Consider the following 11,730-nt stretch of genomic DNA (forward strand, 5'->3'; position numbering starts at 1 on the left):
CACAGAGGCCTAACCATGGAAACACCAAGGATTTCCCCTCACTTAAAATTCACAAAGACAGATCTCAAATGGGCCCTCAAGTCTACCTGGTCATCACAGTCACTTCTCTGAAATGCTTCTGTGTTGGTGTCCTCACTCTCCAAAATGACTGTCCCTGTTTACTTCTCTCTTTTCAAAGTCCCAGCACACACACTAACCACTGACCTTCCATACTCTGCTCTCAGCAGTTGACCTTCGAGTCTGTCTTACAGTTAAGTCATCTGTCAGATGATATTACACTGACAGAAGAGAAGCAACCTCATACAGAATCCTCCCCTCCTGGCCAGCATAACAGAGCTAACATCTCTCCCTGGGCCCATCCTCCCTTCCTTCCCCTTCATCACTGGGATGAAGGGCTTCTGCTCCTCAAGTGACCATCTCCAAATACAGTCTTCATCACAGCCCTCTCTCTACCCCAGTTTAGGCTGAGGGTTTCCTGCATCCTGAATTTCTCCCCCTTTGCTGGATCATCCCCATCACTGAATGAGCTGCCCTGGTAACGTTTCATCTTACAAAGAACTCTCCGTAGGCTCTATATAACCCTCTAACTGCTTCGGCCAGTGCAGCAGGTAGGGATCAAAAGTGGTAGACGCACAGTTTGGGAACAATAAACTAGAGTCAGAATTAAAGTTTTAAAGATGGGACCAGGGGACTCAAGACCTTTTAGATCAAGAGCCCTGTTCTTCAGAGCATCACTTTTATTTAGTGTCTTGGCAACAGAAAGCATCAGTGGTGCGGCGATGAAGTCAGCCTCCTGTGTCCCCGGTCATGTCTCCCATTTTATTGATGACTTTAAACTATCTTTGTTATTTTCTTATACAAGGGGTATCGTCTAGCTGGAGGGCATAGACCTGCATATGGAAAACATCTTGGGAAAACATCTTGGTGTGTGCACAAGCAGTGATCTGAACTTGCGCTGACCTGGTGTTCCAAGGGCCACATCATGTTTTTCCTTAGATTAGCAGGGCATGATGACCCCACCTAATCAACCTGATGTACTTTTGTTTGGGTTATGCTGTATTGTTATATTTTGCTTTTATTCTTTTCCCATGGTGATTTTGTCATGGCTTAGCCAGAGCAACGGGTGGCTGACTATTAACCCCTGCAACCAACTACAACATTTTCGACTCCCTTTTATAAAAACACTTCTGGGGTGAGATATCTATATTCACTCACTCCACATCCTCACCTTCCTTTCTCTTTTCATCTCTTCTTTATTTGACTGCTGTCCTCACTCAGCTGAAAACGCCTCCAATATGACTCCTCCCAGGATGCCTTGGGGCCAGTTCTAGTGATCACCTGGTTTCTGTTCATCCTACCTGATCTCTCAGCAGCATTTGACAGAGTGGACCACTTGCTACTTCTGAAAACTTTTTCTTCCTCAGCTTCTCCTGCTTTATATTCTGCCTCATTGACGGTTTCTTCTCAGCCCTTCTTGGCTGGCTGTTTCTCTGCTGATCGATTTTTAAATGTTGGAGCGTCCCAGGGCTGAAGCCTATAACCATAAGATAGACATGTTTTATCTATTCATATATTTGTCTCTTTCAAAAGAGAGTGTTTTCTACTTTTTGAAGTGCTTCCCTGATAGCTCAGTTGGTAAAGAATCTGCCTGCAAGGCAGGAGACCCCAGTTGGATTCCTGGGTTGGGAAGATCTGCTGGAGAAGGGATAGGCTACCCACTCCAGTATTCTTAGGCTTCCCTTGTGGCTCAGCTGGTAAAGAATCTGCATGCAGTGTGGAAGACCTAGGTTTGATCCCTGGGTTGGGAAGATCCTTTGGAGAAGGGAAAGGCTACCCACTCCAGTATTTGGGCCTGAAGAATTCCATGGACTGTATAGTCCATGGGGTCACAAAGAATTGGAAATGACTGAGCAACTTTCACTTTTCTTTTTGAAGTCTGAAATAATCTCAGTTTCCCACCAAATTTTCAAGTACAGTCCAGCCTTCTATGTTTTCTGAACAGTTTGAGAATACACTGCCAACGTGGTGCCCAGTGGCTCTGAATTCTTCAGTGTGTAACTCCTCAAAACATCATCCAAACCAGGAGGTGAACACTGAGTAATTAGGACCACCTAATCATTTGATCCTATGCAATTTCATCAAGTGTCCCGTAAATCCTTCTTAGTGAAAAGGTCTAATTCAGAATCAAGTGTTATAATTTGGCTGTCATGTTTTTCAGTTTCCTTCAGTCTAGTTCACTTCACCTTTGCCTTGACTTTTATGACTTTAACCCTTTTGAAGACGTCAACCAGTCATTGTGTAAAATGGCCTAAGGTTTTTCTGTTATTCTCTGGAGTAGATTAGGTTATGCACCTTTGGCAGGGATACCACAGATGTGATACTGTATTCTTCCCGATGCATCCTTTCAAGTGACATGCAGTTCTGAAATGTTCTACTACTGATGACATTCTCATTGATCATTTGATTAAGGTGATGTCTGCAAATCACCTCCACTGTGAAGTATTTGGGAGAGGGGGAGGTACTTTGAGAAATGTTGTTCCACAACAAAATTTCAGTTTTTATATTTACTTATTATATCAGCATGGGCTTCCCCAGTGATTCAGCGATAAAGAATTTGCCTGCCAATGCAGGAGACGCAAGAGACATGAGTTTGATTCCTGGGTCAGGAAGATCCCTTGGAGAAGGGACTGGCTATATGCTCCAGTATTCTTCCCTGGATAATTCCAAGGACAGGGGAGTCTGGTGGGCTGCAGTCCATAGGGTTGCAAAGAGCAGGCATGCACACATTATATCAGTATGGACCCCTGGTTTCCTACTTTACTCCAATTGCAATGAATCATAATTCATTGCTATCATTTATTTTGATGTTCATATTGTCCCTGATTTGGCCATGAGAGTCTCTGCCAGCTAACTTTGTCATTTTGACTTGTCCCCATCATTCTCTGGGAACCTGTTTGTTTTCTATCACAGGATGTTCTAAGAGTCACCTTGTTCTTTTCCTCCTTCATCCTGGAATCAGGTATTTTGCCAAAAAGCCCTTATTCCTCACAGAGGACAATGATATTTAAAAAACTAAGCACTGGGCACTAGAGCATCACTGTTCCCAGGTTCCGTCCATGGATAGAGCTGGAGAATGTATGTAATTACATAATTTTATCTATTTAAACTGAATTCATATAATACATCCTATTCCAATCTCACACTACAAGGTTAACTGTAGTTATTAATTAAATTTCCTTTTCTATGTTGGTAAATCCATAGTGCAATGTGGGAGACCTGGATTCAATCCCTGGGTCGGGAAGATCCCCTGGAGAAGGAAATGGCAACCCACTCCAATATTCTTGCCTGGAGAATCCCATGGATGGAGGAGCTTGGTGGGCTACAGTTCACGGGTCGCAAAGAGTTGGACACGACTGAGTCACTTCACTTTCACTAACTCCATAGTATGACAGTGAGAAACCAAGCTCCCACTGTCTTTAATATCTTTAAATGTATCTGAGCATATGCAAAGATTTGATCAATTTGCCTATATGTAATCAGTCTTTCAACACTGCCATACTATGGAATAGATGCTTTCCACACAGTCGTTGATACCTCTCATTGGGTCACCTCTTCTTCCACATCTGGACACCTTCTCTACTGTGTTACATCTCTAACACATCATGTTTGGCCACTGTCCTTACAGGAAGGTGGCAGAAATTTTTTACTCCTGTTTACATCCATATTCCAAACACCTATAACAGTGCCCATAACATGATACATGACCAATACATATCAGTTGATTGAATCAATCTCTCCAATTATTTAGCATATTCCCCCAAGCTGGGCATTGCGAGAGCTTTCTTACTTTCTCATCCCACATGATTCCAGTACAGCAGCTTCTGAGGCTCCAAGGGTCAGGTCTCAAGTCTATGTGACCAGCCATGTGAGGACAGATTAGTAAAAGCTGGCCCAAGAGGGAAAGCAATGTCTGGTAAAGATTTTGCTTAGCGTAGCATTTTTTTTAAATTGACTTTTGGGCTTCCCTGGTGGCTCAGAGGTTAAAGCGTCTGCCTCCAATGTGGGAGACCTGGGTTCAATCCCTGCATTGGGAAGATCCCCTGGAGAAGGAAATGGCAACCCACTCCAGTATTCTTGCCTGGAGAATCCCATGGACGGAGGAGCCTGGTAGGCTACAGTCCACGGGGTCACAAAGAGTCGGACATGACTGAACGACTTCACCTTAATTCCTTTACAATTCTATGTTAGTGTTTGCTGTGTAACAAATGTCCAGGACCAGATGGCTTCATGGGCAAGTTCTAACAAACATTCAGAGAAGAATTAGCACTCATCCTTCTCAAACTTTTGCAAAAAATTGCAGAGGAAGGAACACTCCCAAGCTCATTCTATGAGGCCACCATTACTCTGATACCAAAACCAGACAAAGATATCACCAAAAAATAAAAGACCAATAAGTTTTAAATTAAATCAAAATTAAAAGACCAATATCACTGATGAACATGGACACAAAAATCTTCAACAAAATAACTAGCAAACAGAATCCAGAAACACATTAAAAGAATCATACCAGGATTGTGGGATCCCAGTGATACAAGGACCCTTCAATGTACACAAATCAATCAGTGTGACATACCATACTAACAAATTAAAGAATAAAAAGCATAAGATCATCTCAATAGGTACAGGAAAAGCAGTTGAGAAAATTCAACACACGTTTATGATAAAAACTCTCTAGAAAGTAGGCAGAGAGGGAACCTACCTTAACATAATAAAGGACATAAACAACAAACCCACAGCAAACATCGTTCTCAATGGTGAAAAACTGAAAACATATCCTCTAAGATAAGGAACAAGACAAGGATGTCTACTCTCACCATTATTCAACATAGTTTTGGTAGTCCTAGCCACAGCAATCAGAGAAGAAAAAGAAGTAGAAGGAATCCAAATTGAAAAAGAAGTAGTAAAACTGTCACTGTTTGCAGATGACATGATACTATATGAAGAAAATTCTAAAGCTGTCACCAGAAAACTACCATAGTTAATCACTGAATTTGGTAAAGCCGCATGATTCAAAAAAGTGAATGCACAGAAATTTCTTGCATTCCTGTATGCTAACAATGAAAAAGCAGAAAATAAAGTTAAGGAAACAATCCCATTTACCATTGCAACAAAAAGACACATGAAAAGATGCTCAACATCACTAATTATTAGAAAAATGCAGATCAAAACTACAATAAGGTATCACCTCACATGATCAGAATGGCCAGCATCAAAAAAAATCTACAAACAATAAATGCTGGAGAGGGTGTGGAGAAAAGGGAACTCTTTTGCACTGTTGGTGAGAATGTAGACTGATAACAGCCATTATGGAGAACAATATGGAAGTTTCTTAAAAAACTAAAAATAGAACTACCATATGATCCAGCAATCCCATTACTGGGCACAGGCTTTGAGAAAATTGTAATTCTAAGAGACACGTGTACCCCAGTGTTGACTGCAGCACTGTCTACAATAGCCAGGACATGGAAGCAACCTAAGTGCCCATTGACTGATGAATGGATAAAGAAGATGGGGTACATATACACAATGAAATGTTACTCAGCCATAAAAAGGAACAAAAACAAGTCATTTGTAGATAAGTGGATGGGCCCAGAGTGTGACATACAGAGTAAAGTCAGAAAGAGAAAAACAAATATACTTGTATGTGGAATCTAGGAAAATGGCAGATCAATCTGTTTGCAGGACAGGAATAGAGACAGAGACAGAGGGAAAGGACTTATGGACATGGGGGTGGGATGTCAGTGAGACGAACTGGGAGATCAAGATTGGTGTGTGTGCACTGCCACGTGTAAAACAGATACCTAGTGGCGACCTATTGTACAATGCAGGGAACTCAGCTCGGTCCTCTGTGGTGACCTAGATGGATGGGATGGGGTGTGAGGAAGGGCCATGAGGGGATATATGTATACATAGAGCTAGTTCACTTTAAAGTACAACAGGTACTAACACAACATTGGAAAGCAACTACATTCCAAGAAAAGAAATTTAAATTAAAAAAAATAATAATAAATTTTAAAAAGCCCCTTTTTATTATGGAAAATCTGTAGCATATACAAAAGTAGAGAAAATAATTCCCATGTCCCATTGCCTAGCTTCAAAAATTGAACATATGGTCTATCTTGCTTTATCTATGAGCCCTATTCCCTCTGCCATCTTCCATTCCCCAGATCATTTTAAATCAAATCCCAGGAGATTCCTAAACTCCTTTGAGATCTAGAATTTTTTGATCTCTGAGTTCCCCATCCTGCTTTAAAAGAACTTTCCAACTTCAGAAAAATATTTACTCATTGTTTTCTAGATAGTACCTGTCTGGTCTCATTTTCTTTGGTTTCAATCTTAAGAATATGAACTATAACTATTTTCTTAAAAAGCAAAGACAAGGCTTCCCTGGAGGCTCAGTGGTTAAGAATCCACCTGCCAATGCAGGAGACATAGGGTGTGATCCCTGATCTGGAAAGATTCCATTTGCTGCAACTAAGCCCATGCACCACAACTATTGAGCCTGTGGTCTAGAGTCTGGGAGCTCAACTCCTGAAGCCCATAACCCCAGAGCCAGTGCTCCTCAGCAAGAGAAGCCACCACAGTGAGAAGCCTGAGCACAGTAACTGGAGAGTAGCCCCTGCTTCCCACAATTATAGAAAAGCCCTAGCAGCAGCAAAGACCTAGCGCAGCCCCAAATAAATATACAAAAATTTTAAATACATATATAACAGCAAAGGCAAAAATCAAATTGGAAACATGTAGAGTAAGGCCATGGAAAAGGAAATGGCAACCCACTGCAGTGTTCTGGCCTGGAGAATCCCAGGGGTGGTGGAGCCTGGTGGGCTGCTATCTATGGGGTCACACAGATTCGGACACTACTGAAGCGACTTAGCAGCAGCAGCGGCAGGGTAATGCCAAGGAACAGGTACCTGAAATGACTTCTACGAGAAATTTCAAATATCTGTTCTTTAATATTCCATCCAACAGGACTTAACACCAGAATTTTCTTTCCATGTTACTAATGGTTAGCAAGATTCTTACCTCATTGTTTCACATTCATGCCATCTGATGTTCATAAGTACTCTTTAAATTTCCCCAAGTAGTTAAAGGAGATTTGACAAATATTTAGGCATGAGCATCAGACAATTAAAAATGCTGTCTTTAAATATGAGAAGTATTACTGAGGCAGAAAGATGGTCTGAGTCACACTGCTTGTTGACTCAGCATCTAGCTATAATTCCTTAATCTCCTATCTATAAAATAATGATAGTAACACCTACCACACTGCTTAGAAAAATGAGACTTACACTTCGGTCTTCTTTAGAGAGCTGCCTAGAGTAGTACCTTAGTTAGCCTCTATCCTCCAAGGAGACAACAGCCCTGCCTCCCGCAGTGGGCTTGCATTTCCTGGGCTCTGGACATAGCATCCTTGGACCTATGACAGCTACCCATCCTCTCAGCTTGCCCTAGATCTTGCCCTTGGCCTGTCTTCTGAAACTGACCCTTTCTTCCAATTCTGCATTTCTCTCAATACAGGTATGATCTCAGGCAATTCTAACTTAAAATCATAATGATATTTAACCTGCTCATAATGTCTTTTTAGGCAGTCTATATAGTATTAAAGATAAAAAGTATTTCCTTCAGTTTTCTTTTATTCTATCAATTTTGATGAAATCATAGAGAAGATGAGCAATTAAGTGCCGAATGGAACAGCAGAGGTCTGAATGAGGTCAGGATGACCTTTGACAGGACACAGGCTTTAATTACAGATTTGAAGGCCACATATGTAAACTATGCTGTAGACTTTTGGGTGGATATCTTTTTCAGATTAAGAAAACTTTCTTTTCGTTTATTCCTAGTATAATAAGAGTTACTATCATGACCAATGCTAATTCCAATCAATACTTTCTAGTACAACAAAATAATTACACAATTTTTCACCTTTATAAAATTAGTGTGGAAAATTATATTAAACTGATATTGTGCTATATCTTAAACTCAGTTTGTTCATGTAGTAACGTTTTTATATATTAAGTTAGTTCAGTTCAGTTCGGTTCAGTCACTCAGTCATGTCCGACTCTTTGCAACTCCATGAACCACAACATGCCAGGCCTCCCTGTCCATCACCAACTCCTGGAGTCCATGCAAACCCATGTCCATCGAGTTGGTGATGCCATCCAACCATCTTATCCTCTGTTATACTCTTCTCCTCCCACCTTCAATCTTTCCCAGCATCAGGGTCTTTTCAAATGAGTCAGCCCTTCCAATCAGGTGGCCAAAGTATTGGAGTTTCAGCTTTAACATCATTCCTTCCAAAGAAATCCCAGGGCTGATCTCCTTCACAATGGACTGGTTGGATCTCCTTGCAATCCAAGGGACTCTCAAGAGTCTTCTCCAACACCACCATATATTGAGTTAACTTGCTAATATTTTCTTCAGAAATTTTATACCTATTCAAGTTGCTGACAACATTTTTCACTATCTGCAAGAACTATGATATCCTCCTATCTCATTCCTGACTATTTTATTCTCTTTTCCTTGTTTGGGGTGCCATTTTTAACAGACGTTTCAAGGAACAATCTGGCTTTGATGATGAACTATGGTGACAGAAGCAAGGTCTGATGCTGTAAAGAGCAATATTGCATAGGAACCTGGAATGTCAGGTCCATGGATCAAGGCAAATTGGAAGTGGTCAACAGGAGATGGCAAGAGTGAACGTCGACATTCTAGGAATCAGCGAACTAAAATGGACTGGAATGGGTGAATTTAACTCAGATGACCATTATATCTACTACTGTGGGCAGGAATCCCTCAGAAGAAATGGAGTAGTCATCATGGTCAACAAAAGATTCCGAAATGCAGTACTTGGACGCAATCTCAAAAACGACAGAATGATCTCTGTTTGTTTCCAAGGCAAACCATTCAATATCACAGTAATGCAAGTCTGTGTCCCAACCAGCAACGCTGAAGAAGCTGAAGTTGAATGGTTCTATGAAGACCGACAAGACCTTTTAGAACTAACACCTAAAAAAGATGTCCTTTTCATTATAAGAGACTGGAATGCAAAAGTAGGAAGTCAAGAAACACCTGGAGTAACAGGCAAATTTGGCCTTGTAATACGGAATGAAGCAGGGCAAAGGCTAATAGAATTTTGCCAAGAGAATGCACTGGTCATAGCAAACACCCTCTTCCAACAACACAAGAGAAGACTCTACACATGGACATCACCAGATGGTCAACACTGAAATGAAACTGACTATATTCTTTGCAGCCAAAGATGAAGAAGCGCTATACAGTCTGTAAAAATAAGACCAGGAGCTGACTGTGGCTCAGGTCAAAGCTCCTAATTTGCAAATTCAGACTTAAATTGAAGAAAGTAGGGAAATCCACTAGACCATTCAAGTATGATCTAAACCAAATCCCTTATGGTTATACAGTGGAAGTGAGAAATAGACTTAAGGGGCTAGATCTGATAGATAGAGTGCCTGGTGAATTATGGACAGAGGTTTGTGACACTGTACAGGAGACAGGGATGAAGACCATCCCTATGGAAAAGAAATGCAAAAATGCAAAAAAGAAAAATGGCTGTCTGGGGAGGCCTCAACATTCAGAAAATGAAGAACATGGCATCCGGTCCCATCACTTCATGCAAATAGATGGGGAAACAGTGGAAACAGTGTCAGACTTTATTTTTGGGGGTTTCAAAATCACTGCAGATGGTGATTGCAGCCATGAAATTAAAAGACGCTTACTCCTTGGAAGAAAAGTTATGACCAACCTAGATAGCATATTGAAAAGCAGAGACATTACTTTGCCGACTAAGGTCCATCTAGTCAAGGCTATGGTTTTTCCTGTGGTCATGTATGGATGTGAGAGTTGGACTGTGAAGAAGGCTGAGCGCCGAAGAATTGATGCTTTTGAACTGTGGTGTTGGAGAAGACTCTTGAAAGTCCCTTGGACTGCAAGGAGATCCAACCAGTCCATTGTGAAGGAGATCAGCCCTGGGTGTTCTTTGGAAGGAATGATGCTAAAGCTGAAACTCCAGTACTTTGGCCACCTCATGTGAAGAGTTGACTCATTAGAAAAGACTCTGATGCTGGGAAGGATTGGGGGCAGGAGAAGGGGACGACAGAGGATGAGATGGCTGGATGGCATCACTGACTCAATGGACATGAATCTGAGTGAACTCCAGGAATTGGTGATGGAGAGGGAGGCCTGGCGTGCTGCAATTCATGGGGTCGCAAAGAGTTGGACACGACTGAGCGACTGAACTGAACTGAACTGAACTGAACTGGGGAGGCCTTACAAATAGCTGTGAAAAGAAGAGAAGGGAAAGGCAAAGGAGCAAAGGAAAGATATAAGCGTCTGAATGCAGAGTTCCAAAAATAGCAAAGAGAGATAAGAAAGCCTTCTTCAGTGATCAATGCAAAGAAATCGAGGAAAACAACAGAATGGGAAAGACTAGAGGTCTCTTCAAGAAAATTACAGATACCAAGGGAACATTTCATGCAAAGATAGGCTTGATAAAGGACAGAAATGGTATGGACCTAATAGAAGCAGAAGATATTAAGAAGAGGTGGCAAGAATACACAGAAGAACTGTACACAGAAAAAAAGATCTTCATGACCCAGATAATCACAATGGTGTGACCACTCACCTAGAACCAGACATCCTGGAATGTGAAGTCAAGTGGACCTTAGAAAGCATCACTACGAACAAAGCTAGTGGTGGTGATAGAATTCCAGTTGAGCTATTTCAAATCCTGAAAGGTGATGCTGTGAAAGTGCTACACTCAATATGCCAGCCAATTTGGAAAACACAGCAGTGGCCACAGGACTGGAAAAGGTCAGTTTTCATTCCAATCCCAAAGAAAGGCAACGCCAAAGAGTGCTCAAACTACCGTACAATTGCACTCATCTCACAAGCTAGTAAAGTAATGCTCAAAATTCTCCAAGCCAGGCTTCTGCAATACGTGAATCGTAAACTTCCAGATGTTCAAGCTGGTTTTAGAAAAGGCAGAGGAACCCGAGATCAAACTGCCAACATCCACTGGATCATCAAAAAAGCGAGAGAGTTCCAGAAAAACGTCTATTTCTGCTTTATTGACTATGCCAAAGCCTTTGACTGTGGATCACAATAAACTGTGGAAAATTCTTCAAGAGATGGGAATAACAGACCACCTGACCTGCCTCTTAAGAAACCTGTATGCAGGTCAGGAAGCAATAGTTAGAACTGGACATTGAACAACAGACTGGTTTCAAATAGGAAAAGGAGTACATCAAGGCTGTATATTGTCACCCTGCTTATTGAAGAACTGACTCATTTGAAAAGACCTTGATGCTGGGAAATATTGAGGGCAGGAGGAGAAGGGGATGACAGAGGAAAAGATGGTTGGATGGCATTGCCAACTCGAAAGACATGAGTTTGGGTAAAATCCGGGAGTTGGTGATGGACAGGGAGGCCTAGCGTGCTGTAGTTCAAGGGGTTGCAAAGAGTCAGACATGACTGAGAGAATGAAATGAACTGAACTGAACTGAACTAAAGTCTGTTATAGTGTTTTTATTAAAAAAGAACAGAGTTGCCTAACTGGACAAGTTTCCTTTTATTATTCTTTGTCTTTATCTTAATGAAGTAATCAATCTTTGGAAAATATTCTCTTCTACTTGTAGAAGAATGGGGAAATAGAAA

This window comes from Capricornis sumatraensis, chromosome 4 (genome assembly GCF_032405125.1).
Source record: "Capricornis sumatraensis isolate serow.1 chromosome 4, serow.2, whole genome shotgun sequence".
Taxonomy (NCBI): Eukaryota; Metazoa; Chordata; class Mammalia; order Artiodactyla; family Bovidae; genus Capricornis; species Capricornis sumatraensis.